Below are 18202 nucleotides of genomic sequence, written 5' to 3'. Positions count from 1 at the left end.
GCTCACCCCCCCACACACACACACTGCTCACCCCCCACCCCCCACACACACTACTCACCCCACCCCCACACACACTGCTCACCCCCCCCCACAAACTGCTCACCCCCCCCCACACACACACTGCTCACCACCCCCCCCACACACACTGATCACCCCCACCTCACACACTGCTCACCCCCCCCCCACACACACACTGCTCACCCCCCACACACACACTGCTCACCCCCCCCCCCACACACACTGCTCACCCCACCCCCCACACACACTGCTCACCCCCCCCACACACACACTGCTCAACCCCCCCACACACACACTGCTCACCCCCCCACACACACACTGCTCACCCCCCCCACACACACACTGCTCAACCCCCCCACACACACACACTGCTCACCCCCCCACACACACACTGCTCAACCCCCCCACACACACACACTGCTCACCCCCTCCCCACACACACTGCTCACCCCCCACCACACTCACTGCTCACACCCCCCACACACACTGCTCACCCCCTCCCCACACACACTGCTCACCCCCCACCACACTCACTGCTCACACCCCCCACACACACTGCTCACCCCCCCCAGACACACACTGCTCACCCCCCACACCCACACACACTGCTCACCACCCCCCACACACACTGCTCACCCCCCCCACACACACTGCTCACCACCCCCTCCACACACACTGCTCACCCCCCCCACACACACTGCTCACCCCCCCCTCCACACACACTGCTCACCCCCCCACACACACACTGCTCACCCCCCACACACACACACTGCTCACCCCCCGCCCACACACACTGCTCACCATCCCCACACACACTGCTCACCCCCCGCCCACACATACTGCTCACCCACCCCACACACACTGCTCACCCCCCACACACACACACACACTGCTCACCCCCCCACAAACACACACACTGCTCACCCCCAACACTCGCACTGCTCACCCCCCCCACACACACTGCTCACCCCACCCACACACACTGCTCACCCCCCACACTCGCACTGCTCACCCCCCGCCCACACATACTGCTCACCCCCCCCACACACACTGCTCACCCCCCACACTCGCACTGCTCACCCCCCCCACACACACACTGCTCACCCCCTCCCACACACACTGCTCACCCCCCCCACACACACACTGCTCACCCCCCCCACACACACACTGCTCACCCCCTCCCACACACACTGCTCACCCCCCCCCACACACACTGCTCACCCCCCCCACACACACTGCTCACCCCCCCCACACACACACTGCTCACCCCCCCCACACACACTGCTCACCCCCCCACACACACACTGCTCACCCCCCCCCACACACACTGCTCACCCCCCCCACACACACACTGCTCACCCCCCCCACACACACTGCTCACCCCCCACACACACACACACAATGCTCACCCCCCCCACACACACTGCTCACCCCCCCCCACACACACTGCTCACCCCCCCACACACACTGCTCAGCCCCCCCACACACACCGCTCACCCCCCCCACACACACTGCTCAGCCCCCCCACACACACTGCTCACCCCCCCCACACACACTGCTCAGCCCCCCCACACACACACACTGCTCACCCCCCCACACACACACACTGCTCACCCCCCCCCACACACACTGCTCACCCACCCCCACACACACACTGCTCACCCCCCCCACACAAACTGCTCACCCCCCCCCACACACACTGCTCACCCACCCCCACACACACACTGCTCACCCCCCCCCACACACACTGCTCACCCCCCCCCACACACACTGCTCACCCACCCCCACACACACACTGCTCACCCCCCCCACACAAACTGCTCACCCCCCCACACACACACTGCTCACACCCCCACACACAAACTGCTCACCCCCCCCCACACACACTGCTCACCCCCCCCCACACACACTGCTCACCCCCCCCACACACACTGCTCACCCCCCCCCACACACACTGCTCACCCACCCCCACACACACTGCTCACCACCCCCCACACACACTGCTCACCCCCCCACACACACACTGCTCACCCACCCCCACACACACACTGCTCACCACCCCCCACACACACACACTGCTCACCCCCCCCCGCACACACACTGCTCACCCCCCCCCACACACACTGCTCACCCCCCCCACACACACACTGCTCACCCCCCCCACACACACTGCTCACCCCCCCCACACACACTGCTCACCCCCCCCACACACACACACTGCTCACCACCCCCCACACACACTCTGCTCACCCCCCCCACACACACACTGCTCACCCCCCCACACACACACTGCTCACCCCCCCCCACACACACTGCTCACCACCCCCCTCACACACTCTGCTCACCCCCCCCCACACACACACTGCTCACCCCGCCACACACACACTGCTCACCCCCCCCACACGCACTGCTCACCCCCCCTCACACACTCTGCTCACCCCCCCCACACACACACTGCTCACTCCCTCCCACACACACTGCTCACCACCCCCCACACACACTGCTCACCCCCCCACACACACACTGCTCACCACCCCCCACACGCACTGCTCAAATGCCCCCCCACACACACTGCTCACCCCACCCCCACACACACTGCTCACCCCCCCCCACAAACTGCTCACCCCCCCCACACACACACTGCTCACCCCCACCACACACCCTGCTCACCCCCCCTCACACACACTGCTCACCCCCCCCACACACACAGCTCACCCCCCCCCCACACACACACTGCTCACCCCCCACCCCCCACACACACTGCTCACACCCCCCACACACACTGCTCACCGCCCCCCCACACACACAATGCTCACCCCCCCCACACACACACTGCTCAACCCCCCCACACACACACACTGCTCACCCCCCCCCACACACACTGCTCACACCCCCCACACACACTGCTCACCCCCCCCCACACACACACTGCTCACCCCCCCCCCCACACACACTGCTCACCCCCCACACACACACCCTGCTCAACCACCCCACACACACACTGCTCAACCCCCCCACACACACACACACTGCTCACCCCCCCCCCACACACACTGCTCACACCCCCCACACACACTGCTCACCACCCCCCCACACACACTGCTCACCCCCCCTCACACACACTGCTCACCACCCCCACACACACTGCTCACCCCCCCCCACACACACTGCTCACCCCCCCTCACACACACTGCTCACCACCCCCACACACACTGCTCACCCCCCCCCACACACACTGCTCACCCCCCCCCACACACACTGCTCACCCCCCCCCCACACACACTGCTCACCCACCCACACACACACTGCTCACCCCCACCCCCCCACACACAAACTGCTCACCCCCCCCCGCACACACACACTGCTCACCCCCCCACACACACACTGCTCACCCCCCCCACACACACACTGCTCACACCCCCACACACAAACTGCTCACCCCTCCCACACACACTGCTCACCCCCCCCACACACACACACTGCTCACCACCCCCCACACACACACTGCTCACCACCCCCCACACACACACTGCTCACCACCCCCCACACACACTCTGCTCACCCCCCCTCACACACACTGCTCACCCCCCCCACACACACACTGCTCACCCCCCCACACACACACTGCTCACCCCCCCCACAACACTGCTCACCCCCCCCCACACACACTGCTCACCCCCCCCACACACACACTGCTCACCCCCCCCCCACACACACTGCTCACCCCCCCCCACACACACTGCTCACCCCCCCCACACACACACACTGCTCACCACCCCCCACACACACTCTGCTCACCCCCCCCACACACACACTGCTCACCCCCCCACACACACACTGCTCACCCCCCCCCACACACACTGCTCACCACCCCCCTCACACACTCTGCTCACCCCCCCCACACACACACTGCTCACCCCCCCACACACACACTGCTCACCCCCCCACACACACACTCCTCACCCCCCCCACGCACACTGCTCACCACCCACACACACACTGCTCACCCCCCCCACACACACTGCTCACCCCCCCCCACACACACTGCTCACCCCCCCCCCCACACACACTGCTCACCCTCCCCACACACATACTTCTCACCCCCCCCACCACGCACTGCTCAAATGCCCCCCCACACACACTGCTCACCCCACCCCCACACACACTGCTCACCCCCCCCCACAAACTGCTCACCCCCCCCACACACACACTGCTCCACCCCCCCCCCACACACACTGCTCACCCTCCCTACACACATACTTCTCACCCCCCCCCACACGCACTGCTCAAATGCCCCCCCACACACACTGCTCACCCCACCCCCACACACACTGCTCACCCCCCCCCACAAACTGCTCACCCCCCACACACACACTGCTCACCCCCCCCCACAAACTGCTCACCCCCACACACACACTGCTCACCCCCACCACACACCCTGCTCACCCCCCTCACACACACTGCTCACCCCCCCCACACACACAGCTCACCACCCCCCACACACACACTGCTCACCCCCCACCCCCCACACACACTGCTCACCCCCCCCACACACACACTTCTCACCCCCCACACACACACTGCTCAACCCCCCCACACACACACTGCTCACCCCCCCCACACACACATTGCTCAACCCCCCCCACACACACACTGCTCAACCCCCCCACACACACACTGCTCAACCCCCCCCACACACACACTGCTCACACCCCCACTCACACACACTGCTCACCCCCCCCACACACACACTGCTCAACCCCCCCACACACACACTGCTCAACCCCCCCCACACACACACTGCTCACCCCCCCCACACACACACTGCTCACCCCCCCCCACACACACTGCTCACCCCCCCCACACACACACTGCTCACCCCCCCCCCACACACACTGCTCACCCCCCCCACACACACACTGCTCACCCCCCCCACACACACTGCTCACCCCCCCCACACACACTGCTCACCCCCCCCACACACACTGCTCACCACCCCCCGCACACACACACTGCTCACCCCCCCACACACACACTGCTCACCCCCCACACACACACTGCTCACACCCCCACACACAAACTGCTCACCCCCCCCCACACACACACTGCTCACCCCCCCCCACACACACTGCTCACCCCCACACCCCCACACACACACTGCTCACCCCCCCCCCACACACACTGCTCACCCCCACACCCCCACACACACACTGCTCACACCCCCACACACAAACTGCTCACCCCCCCCCGCACACACACACTGCTCACCCCCCCACACACACACTGCTCACCCCCCCCACACACAAACTGCTCACCCCTCCCCACACACACTGCTCACCCCCCCCACACACAAACTGCTCACCCCCCCCACACACACTGCTCACCCCCCCACACACACACTGCTCACCCCCCCACACACACACTGCTCACCCCCCCCACACACACTGCTCACCCCCCCACACACACACTGCTCACCCCCCCCCACACACACTGCTCACCCCCACCCCCCCACACCAAACTGCTCACCCCCCCCCGCACACACACACTGCTCACCCCCCCACACACACACTGCTCACCCCCCCCACACACACACTGCTCACACCCCCACACACAAACTGCTCACCCCCCCCACACACACACTGCTCACACCCCCACACACACACTGCTCACACCCCCACACACACACTGCTCACACCCCCACACACAAACTGCTCACCCCCCCCCACACACACTGCTCACCCCCCCCCACCACACTGCTCACCCCCACACCCCCACACACACACTGCTCACCCCCCCCCACACACACTGCTCACCCCCACACCCCCACACACACACTGCTCACCCCCCACACACAAACTGCTCACCCCCCCCGCACACACACACTGCTCACCCCCCCACACCACACACTGCTCACCCCCCCCACACACAAACTGCTCACCCCTCCCCACACACACTGCTCACCCCCCCCACACACAAACTGCTCACCCCCCCCACACACACTGCTCACCCCCCCACACACACACTGCTCACCCCCCCCACACACACACTGCTCACCCCCCCCCCACACACACTGCTCACCCCCCCACACACACACTGCTCACCCCCCCCCCACACACACTGCTCACCCCCACCCCCCCACACACACACTGCTCACACCCCCACACACAAACTGCTCACCCCCCCCCGCACACACACACTGCTCACCCCCCCACACACACACTGCTCACCCCCCCCACACACACACTGCTCACCCCCCCACACACACACACTGCTCACCACCCCCCACACACACTCTGCTCACCCCCCCACACACACTGCTCACCCCCCCACACACACACACTGCTCACCACCCCCCACACACACTCTGCTCACCCCCCCACACACACTGCTCACCACCCCCCACACACACACTGCTCACCCCCCCCCACACACACTGCTCACCACCCCCTCCACACACACACTGCCCCCCCCCACACACACACTGCTCACACCCCCCACACACACTGCTCACCCCCCCACACACACACTGCTCACCCCCCCCACACACACATGCTCACCCCCCCCCACACACACACTGCTCACCCCCCCCACACGCACTGCTCAAATGCCCCCCCACACACCACTGCTCACCCCCCCCACACACACTGCTCACCCCCCCCCACACACACACTGCTCACCCCCACACACACACACTGCTCAACCCCCCCACACACACACTGCTCACCCCCCCCCACACACACTGCTCACCCCCCCACACACACACACTGCTCACCCCCCCCCCACACACACTGCTCAACCCCCCCACACACACACACTGCTCACCCCCCCCCCCACACACACTGCTCACACCCCCCACACACACTGCTCACCCCCCCCCCACACACACAATGCTCACCCCCCCCCCACACACACTGCTCACAGCCCCCCCCAGACACACACTGCTCACCCCCCCCACACACACTCTGCTCACCCCCCCTCACACACACTGCTCAACCCCTCCCCACACACACACTGCTCACCACCCCCCACACACACTCTGCTCACCCCCCCTCACACACACTGCTCACCCCCCCCACACACACACTGCTCACCACCCCCCACACACACTGCTCACCCCCCCCCACACACACACTGCTCACCACCCCCACACACACTGCTCACCCCCCCCACACACACTGCTCACCCCCCGCCCACAAACACTGCTCACCCCCCCCACACACACTGCTCACCCCCCACCCACACACACTGCTCACCCCCCCCACACACACTGCTCACCCCCCACCCACACACACTGCTCACCATCCCCACACACACTGCTCACCCCCCCTACACACACTGCTCACCCCCCCCACACACCCTGCTCACCCCCCCTCACACACACTTCTCACCCCCCGCCCACACACACTGCTCACCCCCCCACACACACACTGCTCACCCCCCCCACACACACACTGCTCACCCCCCCCACACACACACTGCTCACCCCCCCCCCCACACACACTGCTCACCCCCCCCCCCCACACACACTTCTCACAGCCCCCCCCACACACACACTGCTCACCCCCCCACACACACACTGCTCACCCCCCCCCACACACACTGCTCACCCCCCCCACACACACTGCTCACCCCCCCACACACACACTGCTCACCCCCCCCACACACACTGCTCACCCCCCCCCACACACACTGCTCACCCCCCCCACACACACTGCTCACCCCCCCCCACACACACTGCTCACCCCCCCCCACACACACTGCTCACCCCCCCCACACACACACACTGCTCACCCCCCACACTCGCACTGCTCACCGCCCCCCCGACAGACACACTGCTCACCCCCCCCCACACATACTGCTCACCCCCTCCCACACACACTGCTCACCCCCCCCACACACACTGCTCACCCCCCCCCACACACACTGCTCACCCCCCCCCACACACACTGCTCACCCCCCCCACACACACACACTGCTCACCCCCCACACTCGCACTGCTCACCGCCCCCCCGACAGACACACTGCTCACCCCCCCCCACACACACTGCTCACCCCCCCCCACACATACTGCTCACCCCCCCCCACACACACTGCTCACCCCACCCCCACACACACTGCTCACCCCCCCCCACAAACTGCTCACCCCCCCCCACACACACACTGCTCACCACCCCCCCCACACACACTGATCACCCCCACCTCACACACTGCTCACCCCCCCCACACACACACACTGCTCACCCCCCACCCCCCACACACACTGCTCACCCCACCCCCACACACACTGCTCACCCCCCCCCACAAACTGCTCACCCCCCCCCACACACACACTGCTCACCACCCCCCCCACACACACTGATCACCCCCACCTCACACACTGCTCACCCCCCCCCCACACACACACTGCTCACCCCCCACACACACACTGCTCACCCCCCCCCCCACACACACTGCTCACCCCACCCCCCACACACACTGCTCACCCCCCCCACACACACACTGCTCAACCCCCCCACACACACACTGCTCACCCCCCACACACACACTGCTCACCCCCCCCACACACACACTGCTCAACCCCCCCACACACACACACTGCTCACCCCCCCCACACACACACTGCTCACCCCCCCCACACACACTGCTCACCCCCCACCACACTCACTGCTCACACCCCCCACACACACTGCTCACCCCCCCCACACACACTGCTCACCCCCCCCCCAGACACACACTGCTCACCCCCCACACCCACACACACTGCTCACCACCCCCCACACACACTGCTCACCCCCCCCACACACACTGCTCACCACCCCCTCCACACACACTGCTCACCCCCCCCACACACACTGCTCACCCCCCCCTCCACACACACTGCTCACCCCCCCCACACACACACTGCTCACCCCCCACACACACACACTGCTCACCCCCCGCCCACACACACTGCTCACCATCCCCACACACACTGCTCACCCCCCGCCCACACATACTGCTCACCCCCCCCACACACACTGCTCACCCCCCACACACACACACACACTGCTCACCCCCCCACACACACACACACTGCTCACCCCCAACACTCGCACTGCTCACCCCCCCCACACACACTGCTCACCCCACCCACACATACTGCTCACCCCCCACACTCGCACTGCTCACCCCCCACACTCGCACTGCTCACCCCCCCCACACACACACTGCTCACCCCCTCCCACACACACTGCTCACCCCCCCCACACACACACTGCTCACCCCCCCCACACACACACTGCTCACCCCCTCCCACACACACTGCTCACCCCCCCCCACACACACTGCTCACCCCCCCCACACACACTGCTCACCCCCCCCACACACACACTGCTCACCCCCCCCACACACACTGCTCACCCCCCCACACACACACTGCTCACCCCCCCCCACACACACTGCTCACCCCCCCCACACACACACTGCTCACCCCCCCCACACACACTGCTCACCCCCCACACACACACACACACTGCTCACCCCCCCCACACACACTGCTCACCCCCCCCCACACACACTGCTCACCCCCCCACACACACTGCTCAGCCCCCCCACACACACCGCTCACCCCCCTCACACACACTGCTCAGCCCCCCCACACACACCGCTCACCCCCCCCACACACACTGCTCAGCCCCCCCACACACACTGCTCACCCCCCCCCACACACACTGCTCACCCCCCCCCACACACACTGCTCACCCACCCCCACACACACACTGCTCACCCCCCCCACACACACTGCTCACCCCCCCACACACACACTGCTCACACCCCCACACACAAACTGCTCACCCCCCCCCACACACACTGCTCACCCCCCCCCACACACACTGCTCACCCCCCCCACACACACTGCTCACCCCCCCCCACACACACTGCTCACCCACCCCCACACACACACTGCTCACCACCCCCCACACACACTGCTCACCCCCCCACACACACACTGCTCACCCCCCCCCACACACACTGCTCACCCACCCCCACACACACACTGCTCACCACCCCCCACACACACTGCTCACCACCCCCCACACACACTGCTCACCCCCCCACACACACACTGCTCACCCACCCCCACACACACACTGCTCACCACCCCCCACACACACTGCTCACACCCCCACACACAAACTGCTCACCCCCCCCCGCACACACACACTGCTCACCCCCCCACACACACACTGCTCACCCCCACCCCCCCACACACACACTGCTCACACCCCCACACACAAACTGCTCACCCCTCCCACACACACTGCTCACCCCCCACACACACACACACTGCTCACCACCCCCCACACACAAACTGCTCACCCCTCCCACACACACTGCTCACCCCCCACACACACACACACTGCTCACCACCCCCCACACACACACTGCTCACCACCCCCCACACACACACTGCTCACCACCCCCCACACACACACTGCTCACCACCCCCCACACACACACTGCTCACCACCCCCCACACACACACTGCTCACCCCCCCCACACACACACACTGCTCACCACCCCCCACACACACACTGCTCACCACCCCCCTCACACACACTGCTCACCCCCCCCACACACACACTGCTCACCCCCCCACACACACACTGCTCACCCCCCCCACACACACTGCTCACCCCCCCCCCACACACACTGCTCACCCCCCCCACACACACACTGCTCACCCCCCCCCACACACACTGCTCACCCCCCCCACACACACTGCTCACCCCCCCCACACACACACACTGCTCACCACCCCCCACACACACTCTGCTCACCACCCCCACACACACACTGCTCACCCCCCCACACACACACTGCTCACCCCCCCCCACACACACTGCTCACCACCCCCCTCACACACTCTGCTCACCCCCCCCCACACACACTCTGCTCACCCCCCCCCACACACACACTGCTCACCCCGCCACACACACACTGCTCACCCCCCCCACACACACTGCTCACCCCCCCTCACACACTCTGCTCACCCCCCCCACACACACACTGCTCACTCCCTCCCACACACACTGCTCACCCTCCCCACACACACACACTGCTCACCCCCTCCACACACACACTGCCCCCCCCCCACACACACACTGCTCACACCCCCCACACACACTGCTCACCCCCCCACACACACACTGCTCACCCCCCCCAAACACACACTGCTCACCCCCCCCCACACGCACTGCTCAAATGCCCCCCCACACACACTGCTCACCCCACCCCCACACACACTGCTCACCCCCCCCCACAAACTGCTCACCCCCCCCACACACACACTGCTCACCCCCACCACACACCCTGCTCACCCCCCCTCACACACACTGCTCACCCCCCCCACACACACAGCTCACCCCCCCCCCACACACACACTGCTCACCCCCCACCCCCCACACACACTGCTCACACCCCCCACACACACTGCTCACCGCCCCCCCACACACACAATGCTCACCCCCCCCACACACACACTGCTCAACCCCCCCACACACACACACTGCTCACCCCCCCCCACACACACTGCTCACACCCCCCACACACACTGCTCACCCCCCCCCACACACACACTGCTCACCCCCCCCCCACACACACTGCTCACCCCCCACACACACACCCTGCTCAACCACCCCACACACACACTGCTCAACCCCCCCACACACACACACACTGCTCACCCCCCCCCCACACACACTGCTCACACCCCCCACACACACTGCTCACCCCCCCCCCACACACACTGCTCACCCCCCCTCACACACACTGCTCACCACCCCCACACACACTGCTCACCCCCCCCACACACACTCTGCTCACCCCCCCTCACACACACTGCTCACCCCCCCCCCAGACACACACTGCTCACCACCCCCCACACACACTCTGCTCACCCCCCCTCACACACACTGCTCACCACCCCCACACACACTGCTCACCCCCCCCACACACACTGCTCACCCCCCGCCCACAAACACTGCTCACCCCCCCCACACACACTGCTCACCCCCCCCACACACCCTGCTCACCCCCCCTCACACACACTGCTCACCCCCCCCACACACACATCTCACCCACCCCCCACACACACACTGCTCACCCCCCCCACACACACAGCTCACCCCCCCCACACACACAGCTCACCCCCCCCCCCACACACACACTGCTCACCCCCCACACACACACTGCTCACCCCCCCCACACACACACTGCTCAACCCCCCCACACACACACTGCTCACCCCCCCCACACACACAGCTCACCCCCCCCCACACACACACTGCTCACCCCCCCCACACACACATTGCTCAACCCCCCCACACACACACTGCTCAACCCCCCCACACACACACTGCTCACCCCCCCCACACACACACTGCTCACCCCACCCCCCACACACACTGCTCACACCCCCACACACACACTGCTCACCCCCCCCACACACACATTGCTCACCACCCCCCCACACACACTGCTCACACCCCCCACACACACTGCTCACCCCCCCCCCACACACACTGCTCACAGCCCCCCCCACACACACACTGCTCACCCCCCACCACACTCACTGCTCACACCCCCCACACACACTGCTCACAGCCCCCCCCAGACACACACTGCTCACCCCCCCCACACACACTCTGCTCACCCCCCCTCACACACACTGCTCACCCCCCCCCCACACACACACTGCTCACCCCCCCACACACACACTGCTCACCCCCCCCCACACACACTGCTCACCCCCCCCACACACACACTGCTCACCCCCCCACACACACACTGCTCACCCCCCCCCACACACACTGCTCACCCCCCCCCACACACACTGCTCACCACCCCCACACACACTGCTCACCCTCCCCACACACACTGCTCACCCCCCCCACACACACACTGCTCACCCCCCCCCACACACACTGCTCACCCCCCGCCCACAAACACTGCTCACCCCCCCCACACACACTGCTCACCCCCCACCCACACACACTGCTCACCCCCCCCACACACACTGCTCACCCCCCACACACACACACACTGCTCACCCCCCACACTCGCACTGCTCACCCCCCCCCACACACACTGCTCACCCCCCCCACACACACTGCTCACCCCCCGCCCACACACACTGCTCACCATCCCCACACACACTGCTCACCCCCCCCACACACACACACTGCTCACCCCCCACACTCGCACTGCTCACCGCCCCCCCGACAGACACACTGCTCACCCCCCCCCACACACACTGCTCACCACCCCCCACACATACTGCTCACCCCCTCCCACACACACTGCTCACCCCCCCCACACACACACTGCTCACCCCCACACACACACACTGCTCAACCCCCCCACACACACACTGCTCACCCCCCCCACACACACACTACTCAACCCCCCCACACACACACACTGCTCACCCCCCCCACACACACACTGCTCACCCCCCCCCACACACACTGCTCACCCCCCACCACACTCACTGCTCACACCCCCCACACACACTGCTCACCCCCCCACACACACACTGCTCACCCTCCCCCCAGACACACACTGCTCACCCCCCACACACACACTGCTCACCCCCCGCCCACACACTGCTCACCCCCCGCCCACAAACACTGCTCACCCCCCCCACACACACTGCTCAACCCCCCCCCACACACACTGCTCACCCCCCCCCCACACACACTGCTCACCCCCCCCACACACACTGCTCACCCCCCGCCCACAAACACTGCTCACCCCCCCCACACACACTGCTCACCCCCCACACACACACACACTGCTCACCCCCCCACACACACTGCTCACCCCCCCCACACACACACTGCTCACCCCCCCCACACACACACACTGCTCACCCCCCCACACACACACTGCTCACCCCCCCCCACACACACACTGCTCACCCCCCCACACACACACTGCTCACCCCCCCCCACACACACTGTTCACCCCCCCCACACACACACTGCTCACCCCCCCACACACACACTGCTGACCCCCCCCCACACTCACACACTGCTCACCCCACTCACACACACTGCTCCCCCCCCCCACACACACACACTGCTCACCCCCCCCCACACGCACACTGCTCACCCCCCCCCACACGCACACTGCTCACCCCCCCCCACACACACTGCTCACCCCCCCCCCACTCAAACACTGCTCACCACCCCCACACACACACACTGCTCACCCCCTCACACACACACACTGCTCACCCCCCCCCACACGCACACTGCTCACCCCCCCCCACACACACTGCTCACCCCCCCCCCACTCAAACACTGCTCACCACCCCCACACACACACACTGCTCACCCCCTCACACACACACACTGCTCACCCCCCCCCCCACTCAAACACTGCTCACCCCCCCCCCACTCAAACACTGCTCACCCCCCACACACACACACTGCTCACCACCCCCACACACACACTGCTCACCCCCCCCCCCCACTCAAACACTGCTCACCCACCCCCACACACACACTGCTCACCCCCCCACACACACACACTGCTCACCCCCCCCCCACTCAAACACTGCTCACCCCCCCCCCCCCACTCAAACACTGCTCACCCACCCCCACACACACACTGCTCACCCCCCCCCCCCACTCAAACACTGCTCACCCACCCCACACACACACACTGCTCACCCCCCCCCTCACAAACACTGCTCACCACCCCCACACACACACACTGCTCACCCTCCCCTCACAAACACTGCTCACCCCCCCCCCTCACAAACACTGCTCACCCCCCCCCTCACAAACACTGCTCACCACCCCCACACACACACACTGCTCACCCCCCCCCCCACTCAAACACTGCTCACCCCCCCCCACACACACAGCTCACCCCCCCACACACACACACTGCTCACCCCCCCCACACACACACTGCTCTGCCGTCCCGCACACACTGCTCACCCCCCCACACACTCCTCACTCCCCCCCCACACACACTGCTCACCCCCCCCCCACCCACACCGTTCACCCCCCCCACACACAACTCCCCCCCCACACACACACTGCTCACCAACCCCGACGCTGCTCAACCCCTCCACACACCGTTCACCCGCCCCCCCCCCACCCCACACACTCCGTTCATTCCCCCCACACACACTGTCCCCACCCACCCCCCCACAACACTGCTCCCTCCCGCAAATGCTGTAATATTCTGCATTGTTATGTGTGGTAGTTTTCACTGAAGCACTTGCTTATCGCGAGTCAGAAGATGCTTTATTTTATAGCAATCAGGTGATATCAACAAAGTGACAGGGGAAGTGTTACTGCAAATAACTGTGGCACTTACATGAAGTGCACAGCACGTATAACATGTCATGGGAAATCAAGAATAAGTTAACTCTGTTTCTCTCCACAGATGCTGCCTGACGGGCTGAGTATTTCCAGCACTTTTTGAATCTATTTTAATAAATGCTATCTTCACGTAAAGCGAAATTGGAGAGCAGTGGATAATTGGATCAGGGCGCAAAGGGTGCAATTTTAAAGTCATGTCTTTATTTTTACATGATACTTCAATTGTAGATGATATTACAATTTGGGAAGAAGTTCTAATTGGATGATAAGATTTCTAATTTCTTATAGGTAGATGTTGTGAGTGTTTTTTTTTCACTTGTTAGTATCGCGACTTCGTACAGTGACATGAATTAAAAGAAAATTCTGTACAAAAATTACATTCACTGACTTGTATCACACAGAGTGTTCCTTTGCTTAAAGAATGTAAAATCGCTAATTCCTGAAAAAGTTACCCAAACTATGCCTTGTCCTTGGCAGGAAGCTTTTGTTCTCCTGAGCTGCTTGTTTCCACTAAAACTATGCTATCTTCTTAGACAGAAATTGGGGAGTTTATTGCCTTATCTCAGCCATTGTGCACAGCTGCATCAATTTTTTTACTAACAGAACTATAGCCCCGACTCTGGGTTACTGTTACGTTCCTTCTCTGCCTAGCTTTAGACTTCATTACTTCCCCACACCAGGTTTCACCCTTTGTCTCACACCCCCAACCTTACACGTGCGATAATGATTCTCACATCAGCTGGCAGACATGGTTCAGTGGTAGTACTTTTGCCCCTGAGTCAGAAGGTTATAGGACGAGCTCCGCTCCAAAGACATTTTGCTGAATTTTCATCTTCGAGGTGGATAGCAGGGGTCGGGGAATTTCCCAGCTCGTCGTGCCTGCCTCGGGGGAAAATGCCAGGAAAGACAGGATTTCATTCTAGGGTTGGGGGTGGGGGTGGGTGGGGGGGCGGGGAGTGGGTGCAGGCTGCAGTCAGGCCAGCCAACCTGGGTAAAAGTTCAGAGGCAGCCACAGGGGCTGTCGGGTGCCAAGGTGGGCTTTTGAAAGGCCCACCTTGGTACTGTGGGACTTCATCCCAATGATAATAAAAACCCAGCAACCCTTCAGTCCTCACCCATGACATCCCCCCCACCCACTCCCCATGCCCCATTCATGCGACCTCATGGCCCCCACCAAACCCTTATGGCCCCCTCATGCCCCCCATGCCAAGGTATGCCCCCTACTCACCCACTATGGTCCCTCATGCTTCTCATGCCAAAGTATGCCTCCACTCACCCACCCACTATGGTTCCTTGTGCTCCCCATGTCAAAGCATTCCTCCCCCCGCCCACCCCCATTGGTCTCTCATGTCCCCATGCCAAGGTATTTTCCCCACCAACCCCCTATGGCCTCTCATGCCTACCATGACAAGGTATGTCCCCCACTCACCGTTTGGCCCCTCATACTCCCATGCCAAGATATACACCCAACAACCCCCTATGGATCCTCATGCCCCCCATGACACGGTATGCCCCCCTCACCTACACCCTATGGCTAAGAATGCATATTGAGGCTTGGCTGAGATCCCAGAAATCCATTAGACTGTTGAAACAGCTGAGTGCCAGAGAAAACATTGTTTGACTGACAGCTCTGGCTCTCCGATCTCTTCTGTCAATTCCACAATGTTTGTTTACACAAGGTAAAGAAGTTTCAAGTACTTGCAGTCTCTGCTCATGGTACTTTAAAGGGCTGGATGTCTGACACTTTTATTTGGCCTGTAGTAAAAACAAGTTTTGTTTAAGAAAGTGGAAAATGATCAATATATGACTGCCTTTTCTTAAAGTTTTCTTTTAACTCATCCTATTGTCACAATCGGGTTCATTAGTTCTATACAGTGTCTTGTGGGTGAATGGGAATGAAAATACCATAGTTTGACATGGGGGCATGAGGAGGACCTTTAGAACTTACCTTTCAAAGGGTTCCCTCATGCAGACGACGGTTCACAACACCTCTGACATGCAGTGAACCCTGACTGTTTGAAAAGCTGGTTCGACTCCATGAAAACTGCAGAGGGTGAGGGCATGCCTATGCCCGCAATAGAGCTGGCCAGGTCAGGGGTGCAGGGTGTGGGCTTGCAACCTGAACCAGTCCGCACCCTTAAAAGGCACAAGTGAAAATCGAAACCCTGGAAACGTGGTCAAGAATCGCAGGAGCAAGTCCTGACCACCATTTTCACTCCTCCACAGTCTTCCTGACTGCATGAAAATCTAGCCTATTAGCACAAAATCTAGGCAGATGCTCCAGTGTAATATTAAGGGATGCATGGAATGGTTGAGGTGAATAGCATCGATGTATTTAAGGGGAAGCTAGATAGTACATGAGAGAAAAAGACATAAAAGCATATGCTTGAGACAATGGGCTATGTAGACTTATACAACACAAAGGGTGGCCATTGGGCCCATTTTGCATGTGCTAGCACAATTAGACCCACTTTGATGCTCTTTCCCCAAAGTCCTGCAACTTTATTTTCTTCTTCAAACATATATCCAATTTCCTTTTGGAAGTTGCTATTGAATTTGCCTGAAGCATCCTTTCAGGCATTGCATTCCAGATCATAACAGCCCATGAGCAGGAAAAGGCTCGACTTACACAATATTTTAAACTGACTGAAAAATAGTGAAATGGCCAAAATCCTGGGGCCCATTTTAATTTTTTTTAATGGAGCCTGTCAGATTTAACTGAATCTGATGCAGAGACATTCTTCCCGCAGAGTTCTGTCTCACTACCCTGACTTGAAAACAATTGGAACAAGGGAACTACAAA

The sequence above is a fragment of the Cetorhinus maximus genome, chromosome 3 (assembly GCF_964194155.1).
Source record: "Cetorhinus maximus chromosome 3, sCetMax3.hap1.1, whole genome shotgun sequence".
Classification (NCBI taxonomy): Eukaryota; Metazoa; Chordata; class Chondrichthyes; order Lamniformes; family Cetorhinidae; genus Cetorhinus; species Cetorhinus maximus.
Note: the sequence above shows the minus strand (reverse complement) of the source record.